Source organism: Scatophagus argus, chromosome 19 (assembly GCF_020382885.2).
Source record: "Scatophagus argus isolate fScaArg1 chromosome 19, fScaArg1.pri, whole genome shotgun sequence".
Lineage (NCBI taxonomy): Eukaryota > Metazoa > Chordata > Actinopteri > Scatophagidae > Scatophagus > Scatophagus argus.
Genome location: NC_058511.1, coordinates 13,919,571 through 13,943,344, shown reverse-complemented (window position 1 = coordinate 13,943,344; position 23,774 = coordinate 13,919,571). Strand labels below are relative to the sequence as shown.

At 41.2% G+C, this 23,774-nt stretch overlaps 1 protein-coding gene across 4 annotated transcripts in view; it reads left to right on the top strand.

Annotated features, from left to right (window-relative positions):
* Positions 1-23,774, top strand: part of LOC124051017 (1-phosphatidylinositol 4,5-bisphosphate phosphodiesterase beta-1) — a 97,182-nt gene that overhangs the window by 29,910 nt on the left and 43,498 nt on the right. The window lies entirely within an intron of this gene.

Sequence of the window (23,774 nt, the reverse complement as noted above, 5' to 3'; positions counted from 1 at the left end):
TCTGCTATAGATGAAAATGAAAATGGTTCAGATGGTTGAAATGATTGACAATGAACCATGAGACTTGTACATGCAGACATGGGTGCAGTTGTCTATATTGTAGGTGTAGTTGGAGATGTCTATTCTATGACCATCAGTACTTCATATTTATGCATAACTTTTGATATGAACTTCAGTGTAACTAAGTGTATGACTTTATGGATGCTGTCCACAACTCTTCTGCACATATTTAGTAAAGTTTTTAGATAGTGATATGAAGACAGAGGCAGGGAAGCGAAGATCAAATGACACTCAGCAAGGACAAACATGATTTAAATTCAAACCCTCATACTAACATTGTATGGATGGTTTCCCAGGAAAGCACGCAAGTTCAAGGTATCCAAATTGCAATTTCACAGCTAATTAAAATGCTGTTGATTGTGAGCGATGAAAGAAGAATTTGTACGCGCATTTTTTAATCTGGCATTCTGTAACTGTCAAGGAATTTGGCTTTTTCTGGTGTGATTAAAAGCCAAATTCAGTTCTCTCAGTTAATTTCCCACCTACCATGCGATGAGTAGAACAATAACCTGTATTCTTATCCACTTTATTATTACATATCCCCCTATAGTGACTCAATTTCATATATCTTTTGGGTCTAGTCAATCTTGTGATGAGCTGCTGTTAGATAGCAGCGGCAGTCTTCATTGCTTTGGCTCAGTACAGCAAGAGAAGCGAGTGGGGGTCGCACACTGCTGCTCTGTCTGGGGAGTGAGTAATGACGGAATGAGTACAATAACACAGAGAGGATTCATGCATTTCTAAACAGCTTACAGAGTGATCCTGCCCAGGGAGGAGACACGACCACGTGACAGGTAAGATGGTCGAAGCATTGGAAATCCATTACTGGGAGATGGAGCGGTGATGCACCCTGGGCACTGTAATGGGAGCACCGGTGAGACACATTGTCTGAGGAGTTGATGAGATGAGGAGAGGAAGGGAGGAAAGGAGAGAGGGAGAAGAGGAGTGATGAAGAGACTGGGGATGAGAGGAAGTAAAGCAGAGAGAAGAGAAGAGAAAGCAAGGGGAGCTGTTTTTTTTAAAAAAAGATCTGCTGAAGGCAAAAGAAGGGATGAGAGGAAGGGCCGAAGGACACAGAGATGATGTGAGGTCAAGAAAAACAGATAACACCAGACAGCAGTTGCTGTAAGTGGACAGCACTTTTCATAGCTTCTCAAGGATTTCTCCTTCACACTTCTTAAGAATCTTTTTTTTTTCTGCAAGCATCACCAGGCTGTTAACTTCACCTTGAAAGAAATGTACAAAAGATGCACACAATATTTTTTTCCAGTCAGACAAAAACCTTGCTGAAACTGATGATATTGGTCAGGCAGAACCCTGACACGCTTGAGACATAAGCCATAGTACATTCATTTATGTTTATTTATAGTGTGACTACCATACAGCATATGTGTTTAAAAATAAACTATAATGACTGTTGATGCAAAGTGACATTAAAAACAGATTTGAATCAACCACAAAAATTCTTGAAAATGATCAGTACCTCAGCACTGTGTCAGAGCTCTCACTCCAGGGGTGCATCGAAGTACCTGAGAGGGAAGAAGGAAGGTGAAGTGCATGGAGAGGGGAATTCTTTTTCAAATCCCACTGCACATAAACTCCTATTTTTCATATTTCTTCCGCCTTGTTGTTGGCATCTCTTGATTTTAGCGTTATATGCTGTCTACCCTTCAAAGCTCATGTTGCTTTCACTCAAGAGCTTCCTCAACAGAATTCATTCATTCATGCAAATTGCAGGAAACCAACACATTTACCAAGATGAGATAAGATGTTGGGCTTGTGGTGACATGTCTGTAAAAAGCCTCAGAAGTGCTTTCATTGTACTACTTAAGAATCCTGTGTCTCGGATGAATATTGTCAAACTCAGATACAATTGCTCTGAACAGACTGGCTTGGAATGGGCTCCAGATGGAAAGGCTGGTTTGGCTCACCTCTTTTGAGCTCTTGTGTCTACTACAGCTCAAGTGACTTCACGTTGTCTTCGGGCAGCATCAAAATTTCTGTCTGAATGTCATTAAGATGTGGAGCACGCTGCTGTGTTCATCGGCTCGTCGCGCTGTGCGGGCGGCTCGTCTGCCCTCTAACTTATGCTGCTCTGCCCACGGGCTCCATCTACTCAGCTGTGATTCATACATTTTCACCGTGAAGACAGACACACACAGACACACACACACAAAAAAACACAAATACCTAGATCTGATAGGGAGGAACATTGACTATGATTTGGACATTGCGTACACACTGAGTGGTATAAAGCACTGCAAAAGCAGTGTCCTTTGTTTGTCCATGCTCAGGATGATGATGTTAATTAGAAAGAGTCTACCCTGTCATCATTCAGACTGATTAGATTGGCCGCTTGTCAGAATGACAAGAGCCAACCTTTTGTTTGACGGGCGGCTCCAGAAATAAATCACACACGCCCTTAGACCCTTGGGTCTGGTGGGCTAAGCACAGCACTAATAATCATCCACTTCATATAACCACAAATAGCCAAAGTATTCTCCATATTCAGCACAGAGAACAGAGGACGTAAGGCCAATACAAGCATTTTAAATCTGTATGATTTTTTACATGCTTTTGTGGTTATCAAAGACGTGGATCCGTATCAGCTATTTTTGTTTTACATTTTGTACCTTGAGTATTTTGCCCATCTTAAATTTTTAGTGTCAAAATGCCAATATTGCTTCTTGAAAATCACATTATTGTAAAAAGAAGGAAACAGTGACATCCCTCTTTACCTTATATTCTTAAATATGATAAAATTGTAGTTACTTGACAAGGTTTCACAAATCTAATAAGTATAGAGCTGATCTGTGAAGAGACATGTAATTGAGATATTATTCCGTCCAGAGCAACCTAACATTTCGTGAATGTTGGCCTTCCACTGATGTGTGATAGCCACATTAACACATTTTTATTTATTATTATTTAGGGCCTGTTTCTAGTTTATATGTAAAATGGCCCTTCACAGTTCTCATTTCCAAAGTCACTTCAGCGGAAGCAAAAAGCCATCATAAACATGACAAATTGTTGACCTAATTGAATTATCTGTTTGAAATGTATGTATTCATTTATTCATACATTCTGTACAGTTGTGGAAAATATTAATTGTGGATAAAGCAAATCAGAGGACTGAGGCTAGACTGACATCACTTCATGCTCTTTTGAGTATATTTATTGTTTTACTGTGTTAAAGCACCAGATCAGGCCCCACTGTTCCAAACCATCCGTTCATATTGTGTTTTTATTTGATCAGCAGATTACCTTGTTCCTGCACAGCATGTTCCTGTCCTGTCCTCAGCACCAACCAAACAGCTAAAGCCAGTCACTCCTGCGATCTCTCGTATGCACTTGACCATACAACTACATTCTACATAACTGTGATCAGATGTTCGTCATTCATTGTGCCGGGCAAACTGTAAGGCCGTCCCTCTGCTTTCTGAGTTGTTCTTTCTTAGCAGAACTGGCAAGAGGAAAACGTAATCAGCATCTCACCGTGCTGCTTACAGTAGGTGTCTGACAAACAAAATTACATGCTTTTCTCTCCGTCTCTTTGACAGCTGAACGTATACTGTATCCGTCTGTGAAATGTCCTGCTTGTTCTCCTGCGTAATTCAGGCTTGTAATATATGTTTTGAAAGTGGCAAACCTTAATGATTTAGTCTGCTATACCTCGCCATTGTTTTGGAGTTAGAGTAAGACATAAAGCACAGCTGCTGTCACAGTGTGGCAATGCAGAATGCAGGGAGAGAATGTGGTCTGATAATTTAGATATCCTTATCTTACTCCAGTTTGAGTCTGCTGTGTGCTTGAGTTTGTGCTGTGTGTGTGTTAAACAAGACTTGAGGTACTGCCGTCTGACTGGGTGTGGCAGATGACTGTATAGACTCTCGCATTATCACACACAGGCAGAGGAGCTGTACTCAAAATGGATTTTTTGGTTGTGGTAATGGGCATGCTTGCTCCAAAATAAAATTACACTCGTAAAGTAATCACAGTTGGCTGATAAGGGAACAAATTGATTTCTGGAGTCTTGTCGAAGAGGATAGTTTATAAAGGTGGACCATATGAACTCATGCAGCCACTACTAGTCAGTAGAGAGACATGGAAATCACTCACAAGAGACAAAATACCAAATGATAATAGACTGTTTACTCTAGTTGGAGTGCATCGATGGCAACACTTCATTCTTTTGGCTATCTTTGCTCTTTGTTGTCTTGATGAATAAATATATGAATGAATGTACTGAATTCAGCAGTAAGGTGAAAGCTCCAGTGTTCATTTCCTCCAGAGATTTTTGTTCCTTCTGACTTTTATTGTGAGGTGAGAGGAAGTGGCCGCCAGCTCTGTTACAGTCTGAGCTCTCTGCAGCGAGGACTGCTGCTAAATACAGAGCAGCTTGTGTGTCCCAGCCGTGTAACAAGATCTGGGAGAGGCCAGTAGGCCATTATCACCACTGGCCAACAAAGTAGGCTAAAGCTCCATCTCCCACAGTTAGTACTAAACAGTTCCTCCGAGTACGCAGCAAGCTACTGTAGGGTTTAGCTCTGCCTTTATCCAATGCATCTTCAAAGCAGCTGTGTTATGACTGTGTTAGAAGTAGTGATTACATAGTTTAAAAATGTAAACATAAAACAGGGCATATAGTATCAGTGTTCTGGCGTTTATTTTTGGAAATTTGGAGCAGTGCCTTACCAAATTCTTTTTTCTTGTTTTTTTTTTTTTTTCCTTTACCAAACTTGGTTACAAATCAGGAACAGACATGGATCCTGAGATGAGTGCACATTGAAAACAGTTTTTGATGCCACGCCACTAATATTGTGACACTTAAGCTAAAACAAATATGACATGAAATGAACATTAACATTTTCTAAAATACTTAGTAGAAGTGACGAAGGCTTTTTTGTGTATGTCCTTTCTAGAGCAGGTTTTTGAGGAACATGAGGCTCTTGGCTCTTGCTGTGGCAGTGTTTATTTCTATCATCTGTGCAGCCTGGTGTATATTGATGAAGGATGGGGTCACAGTGTGTGCTCCGGCTCCAACAATCACAGCCCTTCAAAGCTATTGATGTAAGAGTGGGCAAGGCCTTTTGTCTGACCCTGGACACGACTACACTCCAGCCTGACAAGATGAACAGCTGAGAAAGCATGGAAACATTAGGTAGCATGAGGTCAGTGACAGTGTACTGTAATGTATACTGTATAGTGTCAATTTAAGTGTCTGAATTTGTGACAAAACGACGACAGTCAGGAGAAACAACTCTTGCTGATATGTGAAGCTTTTACCAGAGGCTTTGATTCTGGTTTGCATTACAGCTTAAAGAAAGAAAGAAAGAAAGATTCCCATAGAAGGAATACAAATTTCTTCCTAAATATAACCTAAGAACAGCTTTGATGAGTTAACATATTGTACATTGTGATGTCCAACATTTATAGCATGTCCATTTGAGCAGTCTATCAGCTTATCACTGAGCTGGTGATTTGTGTGCACAGTTGTGTATGTGGAGTATGATAATACCTGTACTAGGTCAGAATGATTCAGTGATGTAATGATGCTACTTAAGCTTGGGTTGGAAAAAAAACATTTTACCTACAGCCAAGAGAGTAAACATAATAATATATGGAAATAACCCTGGTCTCACACTGTAGTCAATGAAAAAATAATGTTTGATCCCTGCTTAGCAGCTGACATTCAGGCAGTGCTAACCTATAAAATTTAGTCAGATGGATGTTGGCAGCACATCGTGCTCTCACTGATTGGCTGTAAATTAGGGTCACATGGCAGTGTGTTGAAATAGTGGACTTGAGACCATTAGTGTTTTGCGGTGTACTAATGATCAAACCCTTAAGAGTGACAGTTGTGCAAATGAGCGCTGATGGTTTGAGAGATGAGCAGCTGAATGTAAAGGGAAATTTTAGGAGGACAATCAAAGATAATGAGTCTCTCTGAAGGCCTTTGTTAGAGAGGCTGGGAGACAAAAAGAAAGAGTGTGTGCGTGTGTGTGTGTGTGTGTGTGTGTGTGTGTGTGTGTGTTTATGTGTGTGTAAGAAGTGCGTGAGAAGAAGAGACTGAAGGCGTACTGTATCACTGGATTCAGCACCCAGCCTCTTTTTATTGCCTTTGTCTTGTGTGATAACTGAATACTCAGATATTCATAATCAGATATTTTATAGACCAAATGATTGATGATCATTGATGCCTTAAATTTAACTACCCATTTATTTTTTACTGCAGTGTTTAGACAGACTTACCTATATGTATTATTCAAAAGCTAGAAAAATGGACCGGGATCAATGTTTTGTTTTCAGTAACTTTTCTTGTATGTCTTGTATCCTTGTTGTTTTTCTTTTATACCTATGCTAGTTTTTAGTCTCGTATGACGCTGCTTTTGATATTTTGTCCAAAATACTTTCATTAAAACACAAGCTAAAATTGGCAAAATTTTGAATTAAATTGCTAGCTAACAAAGAAAAATCAAAGTTAAAATAAACACAACTATAAATCTGTCTGGACATTGACGCCAGCTGTCAGTGCTTTTCAGATGGATTGTGTAGAACTAATGATTATTTTCATTCATGATTAATGGACTGCTTGGCATATAAAGGAGACAGTGCCTTTCAACAGCCCTGAAGCCACATATATACACACACTTTATATTTGCTTGTCGTGGAAGAGTGAGGATCTCGCCCCATGGAAAGCCCATGGGGTGGAGTAGAATAAACACATGCAGCACATTTAACTCAATGAAAAAAGGAAGAGATTTGTTGGTGGTACATGTGAATGAATATAACTGTGGCTTGTCCTTCCTCCCCAGTGGTCTCTGCTCTGAAACGTTTTAGTGCACAGAGGCATGGAAGTGTCTGTCAGTTGACAGGGTCTAGGGAGAGAACTCCCACACACTCCCATTTTAGACATGGTTCACGCACACTTACACACAACACTCAAGCACATACGCCACCATACTCACAGCACTTTGTGGTATGGCGGTTACTGAAATAAACATGCCATCACTTTACCTCAGCTTGTATCTTCTCCTCCCATGTTTAATTCCCTCCTCTTAAGCCTTATGAACTGCGGTTCAGGGTTGCCCTTTCACATATGTAGCCACTCAACAGGAGACTGTCTCAGATGTGTTCTCAACGTACTGGAAATACTGGTTAAGGGAGACGGCACAACTGGATAGAGCCTGCAGGAGGAGGACTCATCTGTAATGGCGACTGTGCATTGATATCAGTTCTACATGTGTATTCTACCTGTGTATTTTTATTTATTTATGCAAGCAAGCAATATGTAAGAGTATGAAGCAGCTTCAATCTATACATCATCAACATCATCAGTGTCATCAACACTCTCACTCCCATGCTGTAAATTCCCCCATTGTAACCTGCTCTATTTGCACATGTCCAACCGTCAGGAGCTGGCAGGGTCCAGACCAACCGATGTCGACATTTTCGTTCTTACATACAGCTCGTCCAAATTAATATCAGGAACATTTCAAGGAAGCAGGATATGTGTGAAAGATGCTTTAGTCAGTCTGACCATCTCAGACAGTCAATTCAGTCACAGGCAATAAGTGAATAGGAGATTTTATACCTGTACCATTGCTCCTCACTGCCGTTCCGTAACCATAGGGCAAATAGCAGCTTGCAGAAAGCGGTGATTAAAGTAAACAGATATATGGACTCATTGATTTTCATAAAATAAACTGCGGCCCCATTTGTCATCTCTATTGATCACTGTCATGTATCAATGGGATGGCAGCAGTAGCCAATAAGAAAGGGGCAGTTTAAAAAAAAAAAAAAACTGAAGCAAAGAAAAGGTTAGCATAACGGACCCTGATGGGTTTGGGTTTGATTCCTCAGCCAATTACTTTTGTGATCCATTCATACAGAAGAATTCCCTTGGTGTGAAGCAGGCCATCTCATTACCGCTCTTGGAGAAATCGAAGGTGATTCTCGTTCTCTCTTTGGACTACCTCAGAGGCTGTCTCCTGTTCCCTTCTAACATGAGACAGAGCTGCTGAGCCAAGATGAATGACAAAAAGAAGGCTGAATGAATGAACAGATGAAATAAAGACTGTAACAAGGAACAGAGTGGCCTGTGTCAGGGCAGGGGGAGAGTTACCCAACTGTGTGCAGAGATGACTATCTTGGTGAAAAGGCCAGAAGGAGAACAATGGTGCACCTGTGCAGGTAAAGTTGAGCAAACCCCAGCTGGAATGTCTTAAACAGTCAGTTCAGGAAAAGACAGCTCTTTCCAGAATTTTTCTTTGTATTAGCTTGGCAGAGCAAAGAACAAAAGAGAGAACAAGGGATATGAGTTTGGATGTCTGCTTTATGGATCAGCAAAACAGATAAGAATCATTTTTCACCCTGAGCCTCACAAACAAGCCGTATTATCCAATAATAAAAACAATAGTATCCAAGTTTTCCCTATTATTAAATTTACTTAAGTCAACTCTGTGTGCTGCATCAAAGAAATTCAAAGAGGAGACCACTGGTTAGATGCAATCGCAAGGTCTCATTAAATTGCAAGGCAATTCAGACACACAGCAACAGGAGAGGAAGACAAAAGTGTTACAGTGTTACAGTGTTACAAATAAATTAGCTAAACACAAGACCTGAAATAACCCAAAGCCATCTACAAAGTGACAAAAGTGGTGGGAGTCCGATATCACTGCAAGGAAAAATTTTAAGGTATTTCACAACTAAGCAGCCAGCAGCTTGAAGTCCCAAAACAACAAAAGCGCTGAAAATCATCAGTGTTGAAACAAATGGATCACTGGACTGCTGGCTCATGATAAATCTGTCCTTAGTCTCTGTGCAGATGTCAGTCTATTCCAGTGGAACTTGGCACATGTCTCCAAGTCACTTGATGCCCACAGTGAAATCAAATGTGACATTTTGTTAACCCTGCAAAGGTCGTCCCAGTGGAAGTGGAGCTGATCAAATAAGAACCAGTCGAGACGAGAGCTCTCAGACTGGGGAGCAGAGCTGCTGCCAGCAGAAAGTCAGCATTTTAGTTGCTGAAAAAGAAATCAGTGTCAACACAGACACCAGTTTGTCTTTCATTTTAGTGGCTACAGGACAGGGGATGGTCAGCCCACACTTAAAGCCTATGTGCACCTCTATCCACTACTTTTAGCTATTTCAACCGTGTATCCATAATCAATCCGTTAAATCAAATCATAATGTGTACTTGTAATACTCCACATTTTTCCCACATGCCCACCGTTGACCGTGGAAGCACTACCAGAATCTCTGGTGTAGAGCATAGCAGCCATGATTACTAAGGGTAACTCGTTAAGCCTGCCACTGACAGGTAACTTGCTTTAAATCAGTGGCTCATAGCAGTCCTACTATCGACCGATCTCAGTCTCCATTTAGCTGTTCTTCCATGTGGGACAAGCAGTGTGCCAGTGTCAATATATTGAACCAGTTGCTCTTTTCCAGCCATCAGGTTGGGATCCCAGTCGTTACTTTGCTGATGTTTGACTACATTGAGGAGACTGGCCTTGCACCTTTATTTTGTTTAATTCAGAGGCAAACCGTTGATAAGTTATAGATTCTAAGGATTGATGGTTTTACGTTTAGAATGATATTGCAGTTAGGAATCTTTGTAGTGGCTTCAATATCTCAGACAACCTTTGTATATCAACGTAATTATCTCCTGTGTATCAATACTAGCTGAAAGTACCAAGCAAAGGAATTAACTTTCAACTGATACTTAAAGTGCCCGCCACACATATGCAAAAAACACACATGCCACACACCACTGCCCAGAGGTGAAACTTGAGAGGTTATGACCAGTCTGATGGGGTTTGTTACCATGGAAACCATAAGGAAGAGAGGAGGAACATAGAGTTAACAAGGGCAGGAAAGACTCTCTGACACACGGTACCTTCCTGCTTGATAGGAGAGCATATGAACCATCTCATCAACTACTAATTAAGTCTCCTCTCATCTAGAAACATTCACACCTCTTCTCTTTCTTCATATCTCTTCCATTTGCTTCGCTGTCAGTCTGCTTTGGTTGAAAAGCATATGTTTCTCTAGTCTGGGGAGTTTGTTTAACTACAGTAATTGGAGCAACATTTGCTGAAATCTGTTAGCTGTTCCAGACCTGTGATTCACAGGGTGACTGAGGGAAAAGAGTAGAAAACTGTTTTTTCTACTTGACTGAACACTTGATTCTGTTTCATTAAGTATCAAACTTTGCTGAAACACAGTCTATTGCAGCATCTGCCATTTAATCAATCACTGACGCTTAGCTTGCTGTCCTGCAATTCTTAAAATGTATGCTATTAGGTGGAATGGGAAATATAAATCTTCTCTGGCACAGCTTCAGAACCATCTTCTTGTTAATTTCTTTGAAACATTTTTGGAGAAATTAATCTACCTTTTAAAAGATGATGGTTTTGGAATCAAACGTGTCAAATGGTTCACTTTAATTGAAAACCATAATCTGCCTTACTTTGCTAATGATCCCTAATGCTAATGAAGCAGCACTAATGAAGCAACGTTAATGCTCATTGATCATTTGAAGCTGTAGATATCTCATTCTGAAAATACTCTGTGATTGCATAGTTAAATAAACATCCAGACAAGCCTGCGGGAAGAAGAGAGTTTCTCCCCTTTCCTCTCTCATTTGTATGGACTTAATTGGGATGATCAATATCTCCTCCAGTTTTGCTACCATACTATTAACATCCATCTACTCATATAAAAGATATATGGTGAATAGATCATGGAGGATGAATGAGAGAGCAATTCTTGGGAATTCTGTTGATGGCCACCTTGTTCACACTAGCCAGCTCCTGACACCATTAATCACATAGGTGAGATCAGTGGATTGTGCTTGTGTGACCATTTTTTGTGGCTGCATGTGTAAATGTGTGAGTAAGTGTGTGTGTGTGTGTGAGTGAGTGTGTGTTTAAGGGACCTTTCCAATGCCGAGACATAAAGAGACGGGTGACCTTTTTCAATCCCTCCAACGATCCCTTCCAAGCCCACAAGCACGCCAGAGACTTAATTGGTTTTCGATAGTAAATCTCTTGAGGGGTTCGTAAAGAAAATGCCTGATTCTTAATGCTGCTGCTCCAGAGACCACAGAGCTCCTTTAAACTATTTCCTGTCCAAAAGACCAGAGCAAATGGAAGCAGAAGACACATTCACTTTTTTTCTTTCTCTCTCTTGCTTGTTTTTCTCCATTGAATGATGTTCAGAGTTTGGGTCTGAGAACTTGAATACTTGGTGCCTTTTCTTCTTGAGTGATTGCTCTTTCTGTGTATTTGTTTCCACAGGAAGTTGTATTACATTTGTTGCAGCCATTTGTTTGGCCAAAAAAAAAAAGCCCTCCCCCCACTTCCTTTCTGGACCCCGCATGCTTTGGTAGCTGACAGACTGCAGGTTCAGTTTTACAAGTATAACACTTACCAGAGCTGCCGACAACACTAACATGTCCACTTAACAAGTATTGTAGCCTTGTGTGCAGTTTTCAAATCCTTTTTTCTTAAAAGCAAATGAAAATGCTGTGAGAATAAGCCAGCTCCATTTCCTTTTGTTGTTCTTATAAACTTCATTATACCAGCCTTTTGCTACATTTCATTAACTCTCATTCTGTACCTTTTGTTTAACATTCCCTACTAAGGCAGACCCTTCCATTAGTGTCAGGAAAACCATACTTGGTTCAGAAATATCTTCAGTTAAACACATTCTGCATAAAACATGTGGAATAACCCACTGTGCAACATAATGTACAGCAATTACTGAAACATTTCTCCAAGCGATGCTGCTCTGCTCAAAGGTCTTTTGTTGTATACCACGCTGTAGGAAGCATTACTATCTAAAGCAACTGGCAGACATTTAGCTCAAATGGGATATAATGGTCTCTGCCAGTAAAGACTGCCATGAGTACAGTCAGCCAGTTGCTCCTGTGTATATTGATATATGATATTTATCTTCAGGGCATTCATCAATATGCACTCACTGTAATGTGAGGTAGTTGTAATTATGTCCACTGTCCATGATGACAGTTTTCATATGCTCTAATTTGGGGTGAAAAGAAATGCAGAAAAGGATGGATGTTTGTTTTGATTTGTCCAAAATGGTTTGGCTTGGCATTGTAAGCTGATGGTGTTGGAGACTGAAAAGGCAGCGGGATTATGTTTGGCCTGTTGTGCAAACATGCGTTATAAACAGTGCTGTGTGTCTTTTGATGAGGGCGATATCCTAGAAGAACTTATCTACACAAGATAAGCTTTTACGGATCACCACATAGTTTGTTTCTGTTTCTGTAACAGTGTGCTCAGAAAGGGCTTACATGGATGAAAATTGAAGTTTTTGGACTGAATAAGTGAACTGACATTTTTTTTATTTGTTATGTTTCTACTCTATAAGGGCTGCAAAGAAACAAAAGCAGCAGATAGTGACTCTTGGGAAAACTGAGATTTTTTATGTTTCCCTCTCATACAGAAAAAAATCCCCACATATCTAACCTGTGTCAGAAGTGGGTTACAAGTCAAAGGTTTCTCTGATAATCGGGTGTTTTGGATTGTCTGCCTTGTTACCAGGTGGCAGGCATTATGTCTAGACACATCTCCTGGTCTGCTATTAGAAACCAAGACAGACTAATTAAACTTGGAGGAGCCATAGGTGTCTGTTGTCTGGCACAGAGCAAGTGTGGACTGATAATCATCTTTCATCAGGCATCGGTCACACAGAATCAACGCCAATCAGATATGGAGGCTAGTTCCACATTGGAGTGTTGATTTCTCTCATCATGTGTGTCATTAACACCGTGGCATCTTGAAATGGGGTGTCCCCAGATCTCTGTCAGCTCAAACATAGACCGTAGGATTAAATGGCCATTTGAATTTTGTTAAATATCCAAGGGCTTGTTTAAACATTCAGTAATCCTTTGTTGGCAGATCAGTGGATCACACAGATGCCATACCAAATGGGGCGTCATGCGAGGGTGGTAGGTGGCTGGTTGGTTGGTTGGGTGGATGGCTGGCATGGCCCTGCCCGGCAGATGGTCTGGGGATGTCGGGACAGCAGGCTCTCTGTGTGACGGCGAAGCTAATGATGGCAAAAAGCTAAATGATGACTACAGACAGAGGATAAATCACAATTATCACTGCACGATGCTCACAAGGATCTTCAAATGTTTGCAGAGGGATTTGGAGGCCCAATTAGGGCTGTTTATGCACAGAATTATGTCACCCAGTGACTTTTACTCTCAGTGTGCGGAACAGTAGTGTGTTAACTGGCCTGACAGCATGCTAAACAACTGTTTCCTCGGGGGTTTTTTGTGAAGACCTGAATGACCCAGCATACCATGCTGTCAAAAGCACACAAAATAATGAGCTTTGATGTGAGGAATGTTCTGTTCCACTCAAGATCTGCCACAGCAATGCAGTGCTGTAGATTATAACTGTGATTCTGATTTGTCTCACAAGACTGCAAGTATCAATACTTTATTACAACTACTAATGGCAATCTTGACTGCCTCAACAGTGTACCACTTTGTGAAGCCCAAGTAGGATTTTAATTCAAGTTTGAGCGCTGCGCTGAGGTATTTCACTCTCCTCCCACAGTCCCAAAAACATGCACATTAGGTTAATTGCCTACTCTACATTGCCCCTATGTGTGAGTGTGTATGATTGTCTGTGTTTGTGTGTTGGCCCTTCGACTGACTGGCAACCAGTTCAAGGTGAACCCCGCCTCTCACCCATAGTCAGTTGGGATAGGCTCCAGCCCCCTGCGACCCCAAAATCCACCTTGATATACGATTTAGGGTTGTTAACCCCACCCATCAAATGCTGTTTACATTTCTAAAGACTGTGGCTGAATTCCTATTTATGCATTCCTACCTTATTTTCTGCCTCCTGATTGAACAAAAAGTAATAGATATGTTGGTGGAGGCCAATAGTTGACTATTGCTCCACAGCTCTCTATAGCCCTGTGTTCCCATTTTGGACTGAAACTATCAGATCCCTCTCATATTGTCAGCTTATGGCAGATAAAAAGGCTCTAACTTCTTTTTCACTTTGAAGAAACTCATAATGTAAAATTTCTGCTGGTTTAATGAAAATAAGTGAGTGACTATGAACCTGCTCTATATCTGCCCTAAGATCTGATGAGAGATCTGTCTTTTTAGAGCTTTGATACTGTAAAAGGCAGATGTTGTTTTATTTTAAACTATCAGGGACCATGTCATCACCCTGACCGTGACTAAACTTAATAATTGGACAGTGTACAAACAAAAATTGTTCATGATACATGGGTAAAGTTTCCCACAGCACAGGCATGTGTGTCTGCGCAATATATCTTATTGTAGAGGAGCTTAGTAATTGTAGGCCATGTTCTGCATGTTCTGTATTGTTACACAACTCCTGTGCGTCATTCATATTAGTTTAACAAATCAGGACAAAGCCATGCCTGTGGAATGAATAAAGCCAGGTATCTGTGTACGTCTCCATCAGCAGAAAGATGAAGCACAGCCCATTCTCTTCAGCTTCACTATTACTTTATACAGCATGTCGACTACTTCTGATGCTACACAGCCCCCCACCCCCCCTTAGTCCTGCAGGAATGTCCTCCAATAAACCCAATTGGTTTTGGTCAGAATTATTAAAGATGTCACTGGGGCTGGAATCTGCTCAGTATCCTCTACACAGCAAGGAGCCCAGCATATTGGAGTGTTCAAGAATTGAGGGAGGGCTGATGGCAAGAATGGAAACAGCTAGAGGGAAAGGACATATGCTGCCTGCTTACAACAGCAGCAATGGCAGAGAGCATCTAAAGCCCGTAGGCTGCTCTGTGCCAACAGGGACTCATATAAATTATTTACTCTTGGACCCTATTGTGGACATTTCCCCTGCAGGGCCTCTCTCCATGGGGCTCCTCGCTCTTGGAGGGCCCAAGCAGGGTGCCAGAGGGAGGACTGAAGGCTGAAAACGGCCCTCTGTCCAAACACATAGGCTGATGTACTATGAGTCTTTGCAGGCTGCTTTGAGGACAAAGGACTGATTTGAAATGACGAGCAGAGGGGAAAAAAGTGACTAGATTCACTTTAGAAACAGTGGGGAGGATAACATGGTGCTCCACATGAAAAAGGCTAGTTGACCCCGGGTATTTTTGATGGTTTGGATTTGGACAGTGAAGGGTGTTTGCTGTACCTGTAGATTGGGCACACATTATTTGGCATGTTGGGAGCTCTGCTATATTTGTTATGCTGCTTTGAAAAGTCATCTATTGTGACAATACAATCTACCTTTGTTTACACATTACTGTTACTACTATTACTAATAATAGTTATAAATTAATTAACTTTCTTCTTCTTCTTGGTATCCTCCCCAAATGGAGATAAGAATTCAGGATCACTTCAGGAGCATACAGCAGGTGGAAACTCTGTGTCAAGCTCAAGGATGCATGAAAAATGTGACTGTTTCTGTCTGTCTTTGCACTAGCCATGCTTATTAGGTTTTGTGTGGGTGTACATGCATCTGTGCCTTTATAGATGCCAGTGCACATGTATGTGTTGCCTCCATTTGTACACAAACTGTATGGACTGATTGCTGTGAGCAGCTTTTAGTATTTTCTCTGCATTTCCAATCTGCCCAGGTCTGCCCTCACTAAATTAGAGCCTCTGTACGACTACAGGATAATTACTGTAGTTATGTACCTGCTAGCCTCTGGTGCCCGGGAGCTGTTTTTAGTGCCACCTCTGAAAGACTGCCACTTGATGGACAGCTTGAACAGAATGGGGTTCACGTACCTCAAATTGATGAGAATGACTCACATGGAGTGTGTGGGAGTAATGACCAGAATACCTGGGACACGCTGAGATGGTGGAGGTATACTGTTAAGTGGCATGAGGGAAAAAATAGTGAGGAGCATTACAAACTTTGTCAAAGTTTTTCAGTCTCTTACTTTGAAGGAAATATTATCAAATTGGTATTTTTGTCATTGGTTCATCTCATAAGAAATGTTATAGTCTTTCAACTCGTTGATGAAGGGGTCTTGCGAGTAACATCGCACTCAAAACCTTTGAAACATCTGTGAGCCAATTTTTTTCTCTTTGACATTTGCCTGTTTATAAAATCTCCCAACAGTTGTGTTTGGCAGTATTTCATTACGCAACTTTTCTAAATTCCCCAACCAAGAGTGCTGCATGTTTGATTTGTTTGCCAGCTCAGCTATCTGACTCGTGCACTACTGAGCTCCCAGTTTTGTTCGGTGTTCGTTCTAATGAGAAGTGCTGAGCTGGTGAGTCACAGCGGTTGATTATTTTTCTCCTGCTGGAGTTCATGTGGTGTATCTGAGGTCAGCTCCTTCCTGTCTGTGCCTTTGCCTTCCTGTCTGTCCAATGTGAGCTCAGCCAGCGAGAGGAAGAGTGCATGCCAGGTAAACTTCTTCCACCTCATCAAACCTGCCCCTTGCCCCTTCTGTCTCTCTGCCTTTCTTTCACAATGATTCACACGCAGCATGAATTGTCCTCTTGCCTCTTTTTTCTTTGTTTAGTCTCTCCTTGTAACTATCACTACCCCCCAGACATCAACGCACTCTTAGATGCTCACAAGTACCATTTTGCACACGCAAGTGTATGAAAACATGTAAAATTTACAACCTCATTTGCCTACTGCATACAGACCTTGTGTCCTTGTAACAGATTATTATGCAGGTCACATTCCCAGGAACTGAGGTGCAAAGAGACTCTCTGTGACAGAGATGTGGGAGTCTCCTCTGTATAATTATTCTTATGTCCTGCCCTCTGAGCTTTTATGTTCCCTCTTAATCCATGCTGACAGTCTGCTTCCCTACAGGTCTCTTATTTCCTGTGTTACTCAAGCATCTGTTTCCAAAGTCTGTTTTTTCTGGTTTGTCCAGCTGTTGTTTGTAAAAACTCATACAGCTTTTTTGATATTAAGTTTAACATCATCTTTGAAGCTTAGTGCAAAACATCTACTTTCTCTTGTGGTCACTTTTTGTATCTGTACCCTCTAGCTTTAAAACATTTTGTCTTTAAGGCCTGACAATTAATTGTAAAATCTCTTAATACAAATGGAAGTGTAGGACAACAAGTAAAATGTAAGCAGAGGCTTGAAACCTGCTTTCAAGTAAGTAAATCATTTTTAAGTCTTTTTATTAGCATCAGTTATGATTAATTTGTTAAAATATTTCTTTATTATATTCATTGCCGAAAAGTAATACATAAATGCATGTAAATATATTTCATCTGGTTCTACTCCTCTTCTGAATATTTGGAAAGCTATATGCGTCAAATACAATACAATGCATGACTTAACATGCAAAACAGACATTACTGTTTTTCCTGCGGAGGCAAAGAGATGCTGGTTCACTCACTCAGTAATTTAGAGTGGCTGATTTCCAGTGCTAGTTTGTTTTCTTTGCCATGAATATATTGCTATGATTGTTATAAGATCACCCCTCATATGCTTGTCATGTTAGCTTGGTGCCAGAGTGAAACAGATTTTTCAGCAAGATTGTCCAATTTCCTCCCCATTTCTGAGGCTTTATTCTCCTCCACGCCCTGCAGTCACCATGTGCAGTCAATAGAGATTTTTTCTTTTTGCGGTCATGTTAACCCTAACATTAAAAACATTTGTTTATCATGATGACATATCAGACATTTGAAGAATGAATGACAGAGCTGAATATGAAGCATTATTATGTAATTAATGAAATATTTTCATATCAGACACAAAAGCACACACACACATACACACACACGAGGGGGGGTTAGCATCAGAGATGGTGAGAACTCGTCTGTGGGCGATTCTTTGTGACACTGTCTGTCGGGTGGCAGTTAAATCAGATGATTTAGTTATCGAGGAAGGCTCCTAAGTGCTGTCAAGAATTCCTTACGTGTCCAATGAAGAGTGTCTTTCTCCTCAATGACACGGCAGCCTGAATGAGATGTCAAGAGTTTTTATATGTGGGATGGCAGACTGAATTAGGAGTTTCTGCCATTTTGTGGCCCTGGCTGCAGTCACAGTTGTCAACAGGTGTCAGACATCTGCAGTTTTATTCCACTTAAACACTGTGATAGTGGGCAAGTGGCTTTTGTCTTCTTTCAGCCTTTCTTAAAATCTGGCCTGTTGTGGGTGCATGTGGTTGTAAGCCCAAGAATCTCTGTTATTAGATTTATGATTTATGAGAATTTGCAATCATGAGGAAAAAGCCTTATTTTTGTCATTGCTATCCTTCTTTGGACATAAATGTGACAAAGAAAAACATCACAATTATGCAAAACAATGATACACAGAAGGCTGCAGATTGTCCACTCGTTCATAATGGTTACTGCATTAAATTGTTTCACTTACGGTACTGAGTGGAAATAGGAGTATTTCTGAAGTTATGAGACATTTCTGGAACAATACATCAAATAAGCCTCATTTTATTTTATTTCTTACACATTTTTTGCCTGCAGTGCAGCGTCTAGCTGCACTGCAGGCATAATGAAAGTCTGACATGGGTGTGCAGTAGCAAGAGGAATTACTGTAATAAGTTTGTGCAGTCCATGATTAGATTATTCATGATAAAATGAGAAATATATTCGTTGTGTAACTGCTCATTTAAAAAATGCATTTTTCACTCCCCTTCAAGTCTGTGATGCTCAGTTCCACTTTGTGTCATGGGATGATAAGCACTGAGTGTGAATGTTAGGCCACTTCCCCAAGACATGGAAATGGGTGCCTGTCAGCACAACTTATTGCTGATGTGCTGGCATTTTGGAAATGGCGTGATACGTGCTCTCCGTCCCCCCTCTGTTCACCTCTCCATCTCTATCCACTGCTTCGGGGGTTAATGAAATGCTCCTATTGAAGAGGGATTGTTAAGTTCATGTGAGCGTTCAGCCTCCCCCCTTGTATTTTCTCAACCTGTGCTTCAATGCAAAGACACATCATCCCAGACAAATCTATTGTAGCGAAGAGCTAATGATAATCTAAAGCTTTGCTCTAATCTTGCTGTCTAATCCACTTCTTAACCATTAAACCCCTCAATCAAACACAGACAGTATAGAAGGAAATGTTTCTGCCTAGCAGGGCAATGCTGCTTTAAAAAAAAAAAAAAATCTAATTGAAGTAGTTTTCCTGCCTTGTACAGGCTACACTGCATCCTTGAATTCACAAACTGTGTTTACTCATGCTTCATTTATGGACAGTAGCCAATACAACTGCATTACAGATAAGAGAGCCAGATGGCTTAAAAGAAAATAAATATTCTCAGGAATTAGCATCATTTTGGCACACTTGACCCTTAGCAAACCCTTTTCCCATTTTTGAGAAGGCCTTTTATGGCTTACAGTTACACACACACACACAAAGCCACACTTGGTGCCATACTGTGGTCAGCGATGCATCGCCTGACAGTTGACTGATGAAGCGCTGACCTTTTACTCCCGGCCTTGTGGGCAATTCTCTGCTTTGTGAAACTGTGGTGGTCTGCATCCACTGACACTTGAGTGCTCCAATGAGTTATGACCATGTGGGAGAATAATAAAAGGAAGCAGAGACAGTGAGCCTCACAGATGAGGGGATGAGAGACGGATGCAGAGGAGAGATGGATGCCCCAGAATCAAAGACTCCCTCATGATCTCTCCGTCCGATTCACTTGCACCTTCCATTTCATCCTCTTTTCTTCTCAGTTATGTCCTTTGATGGTATTTACAATGCAGTTGTTTGTGAGGGGTTTATCTAGGGCTTATTCTCAGTCTGTACACATTGCACTGTATGGAGAAATTTCACCCCAAGCTAGAAAAATTAGCGAGGCAGTTTCCAAGCTGTGCAAGTTTAAAATATGAAACTGCAGAGCTGTAATGGGAGCAGACAGCTCTCTCATCCGTATATGAAAGGCTGTTGCTATTGAGACTGAATCAAAAAGGCCGTTTGATCAGCAGAAAAGCTTTAAAGCTGAACTACATAGTGTCACGCTGTAGCAGAAATGCACCATACTTTAGTTCCCTACTGTGAGGGTTGGAAGTTTACAATTTTTATTTATTTTTTTATTAAATTTGTTGGTTTGTTTGTGTGTGTGTGTGTGTGTGTGTGTGTGCACGCGTGTGTGTATGTTTGCATACATCCTACATTAAATTATGTTTAATTGCAGGGTTGTTTAACTTGCCAAAACTTTTACACTGAAATCCTGTCATTTCTGCGCTAAGCATTATTTAAGTGTCTATTCTTTACCCACGTATCGATCACTCAGATGAAAGAAATTTCTATAAAAGAAAAAAATATTTGATGCAATACATACAACCACACTGTGCTGAGATCTTGTACATTTTGCTGTGGCATAGAGAATATCTTTTGCAGGGCAATTTAAATGTGAGAACTGAACGACCCTTACTTCAGTGTGTGCATGCCTGTGTGTCTACTTGTGAATGCACAGTGCGACACGAGGAATCTGTATACCTGCAGAACCTGATGTCTAAATTTTTGTGCCTCTCTGTGTGTGTCTGTGTGTGCACATGAATGCATGTGGATGATTAGTGGGGTCACTTGCGGGAAACAGCTTTAGCTTTGCGAGAAAGACGGGGCCTCTTCTTTCTAATGGGATCAATGTTTCAGTGCTTTCTGTCTGTGTAAGTTATGATGAGGCTAATGTTTAAAACATGCTCTGCAGATGCAGCGTGACCCTCTTAAATAAATGACAGCATCTCCAGGAGAGGGAGTCGTCGTAGGATTTGCTGTGGGTGAAATGCTCTGTAGACTCTATCATACTGGCTGATAAACAAGGAGGCATGCGTAACAGCAAACAAACACACACATGCTTGAACAAACCTTTCACAAGAGTAAAATGACATAAAGGTAACTGGCTTAAGGAAGATCATCATTTAGCCACCACAACACATCTATTCCCACGCATGGGCGCGTGTAAATGACGAAACACACGTGTGCACAGTATTAGTGTGGCAGAATGAGCACATCACCCTCCAGCTTCATATCCCATAATTTCCCTCCGAATGCCTGAGGCGCTTTTACTGCCCCACCAGCAGCATCTTGCTGCTCTGTTAGTTAACAAGGCTACCCAGCAGCAGGAGAAATGGTGCCCTGCTCGTAACCTGCACTGCTGCCCTGCAGGTTCATAGTCCATACGTTCTTATGTGCTCCTCTGAATACTGATGTTAAAATCGGGGTTTTTGCCATTCGAGTATTCACAGGTTTTGTTTATCTGTGCTTGTGGTTCTCTGGAATTGAGAGAGTCATAGTTTGGTGTTTAGTTAAATGAAGGGATTAGGAACTCATGAAGACTGTGTGAAAGTGTGAGGTTAGAAGGGGTGATACACTGCAGATGACGATAATGTCTGCCAGGTTTTAAATGCCAAATTTTATCAGTTGTGCAAATATTTTAAACCCTTAAAAACATCTATTACACACGCTTTTTAAACATCCTTTCATTTTAACAAGTGCAGATGCTTTAAAAAATGCAGTGTGAACTGCAACAAACTGTGCAGCCTGGCAGGGTCAGCTAAAGTGCAGCCACCCTCAAGATACCAAAAAACCAAGGGAGATGTGATACACTACATTAAAGCCAAGTGTTGAGTGGCATGTGTTGGTAGTTGGGTGCATCATCATCAATCATTCATATTGACATTTCCTTTGATCTGGTGTCCCTGTGTGTGTGTGTGACTGCATGTGTGTTCATATATGGGTATGTGTGGATTTGTTTCTACTCGAGCACAGTTTAATGTGAATGTGTGTGCATTTGTGACTGTGTGTAAGCCTAAACTGGCGTGTGTGTGTGCGTCTGTGTGAGTCTAGACAGGTGCCGTGCTGCAGGTTTAATGACCTCAGGTGTGCCTGACTTCCCTTTGCCAATCTGATTCCTTTCCCATGTGCCCAGCAGAGTGTGACGCAGTTTGAGTGCCTGGCTGCTGACAGGTATGGCCTTGTGACAAACTAACGCAGGAAAAGAAAGTCTGTTTATTTCCTCCGGCTGCAGCTCCACCTGAATGCTAAGTGACTGAGAAGAGTCCCTGCACTGACACACTGCAGCTGCTAACATGCAATCACGTATGCCTGAATAAACTCACACGCACACGAGCGTGAATACGGACACGCATGATTAGTTCTAGAAATAGTAGACATTCAGATCTGAATGTCTCCTATGTTCCGAGTGTGCTTTTTTCTTTTCATGGCTTTACTTCTTCTCTTCTCGCTTTCATGTCCAGCAGGATCCGCCTCCCTGACATCAGCTTGTTTCTCCCCTTTCCCAACCTAACTGCTGATGCTTCCCCAGCTGATGTGCTGTGAGTGTCTGCAGCTCCCTCCCAGGTCAGCCCTGCGTTGGCTGCTTACAGGCAGATGAACCGTGTGTTCAGCTAATGGCTCCAAGTAGCATCAAAACAGCATCAAACTGTATTGACGTTCAAGTGCTGTAATGCATGAAATATGCATTTTGTCTGTTCTCAGAAGCCTTTCGTCTTCTGCCAAAGTCTACCAGAGCGTCCCTGAAAGGGTACTTGGGCATAGTGTGTTTTAGCAAATTGAAAGTGGCTTTTTATGCTTTGATTGATGGGGCCAGTGGCATCCAGAATACGTAAGTGGACAGTGATGGATTCCTGTTGAAATCAGCACTTTGTGTTCGATTGATTGGTGGTCAGGATTGCGTAACTCTAGCCTGCTGGGTGAGAGTCATCTGCAAATCACACACCAGCAATGTGCAGTGTGTGAAATTAGTTATATCTCCCTCTTCTCCTCTGGTAATTGTAGTGAAGTGTTATTTTTCAGGAAGTATTTCTCCTTGCAGTCACATAAAACTGTAGATGCTTATATGAGAGGCAAGCAGGCTGTCAGCGTGGTGATATTCTTCAACGCAGAAAATATACTGCCTCAGAAAAGTTCAGTGTGATAATAAATGGCACCACTAAGCCGTACAATTTGATTGTGGGGCGTGAGGGACGTGTAGAGGACATTTATCAGCGTGACACAGGACACAATACTCTTTGTTTGATTGGTTAAATTAGTAGGAGCTCATTTGCTTTCACTGCAAAATCCTTCACAGGGCTTTTTTGTTGTGTTAATTAAGCTGGAGCCGCCATTTTGTATGCTGGTTGCTTACTAGGCTGCAAAGGGTAGAAAAAGATTATTGTTATTTGCACCTCAGAGGCATTGTAGTTTTGTTTTTTATACGATTTGAACCAAAGATGAGTTGCTTAAAATGTACATTTTCCAAAATTAGTTTGGTTCATTTTCTTCCTCCAATTACCTCGACAGAGTGAACTGTTACCAGCGTTTTGTTACAACGCACAACAGGCTCTTTTAACTTGCTGAATTTTGTTTGACGATAACAGATAACAGTCACTGAGAAACTGCTCTTCTTTATGCATTTTCCACAGTTATGCTGGACATGTGATGAGGCAGTGAATGTTATTCAAAACAAGGACATGCTTGAAAGCCAGGTTTCAAAAGGTTTAAGCTTTTGGGAACTGGAGAGTCATTTTTCATAGTATGAATCCCATGAATCCCCTGCAGATATTTTGTGTTTTTGTGTGCTTTGAAAGAAAGTCAACATACTGTAGCAGTAAATTCACCAGCGTCATCCTTTAATATCAGTTCAATCTTCCCTTTATTAGTTAACTAATAAAATGTTTCCTACCACTTAACCCAGCTTGTTTTCTGCCTTTATAGCCTGTAAGATGAAACCCTCAAGTCACAGTGTGATCTACGAGGGTTGAAAGCATC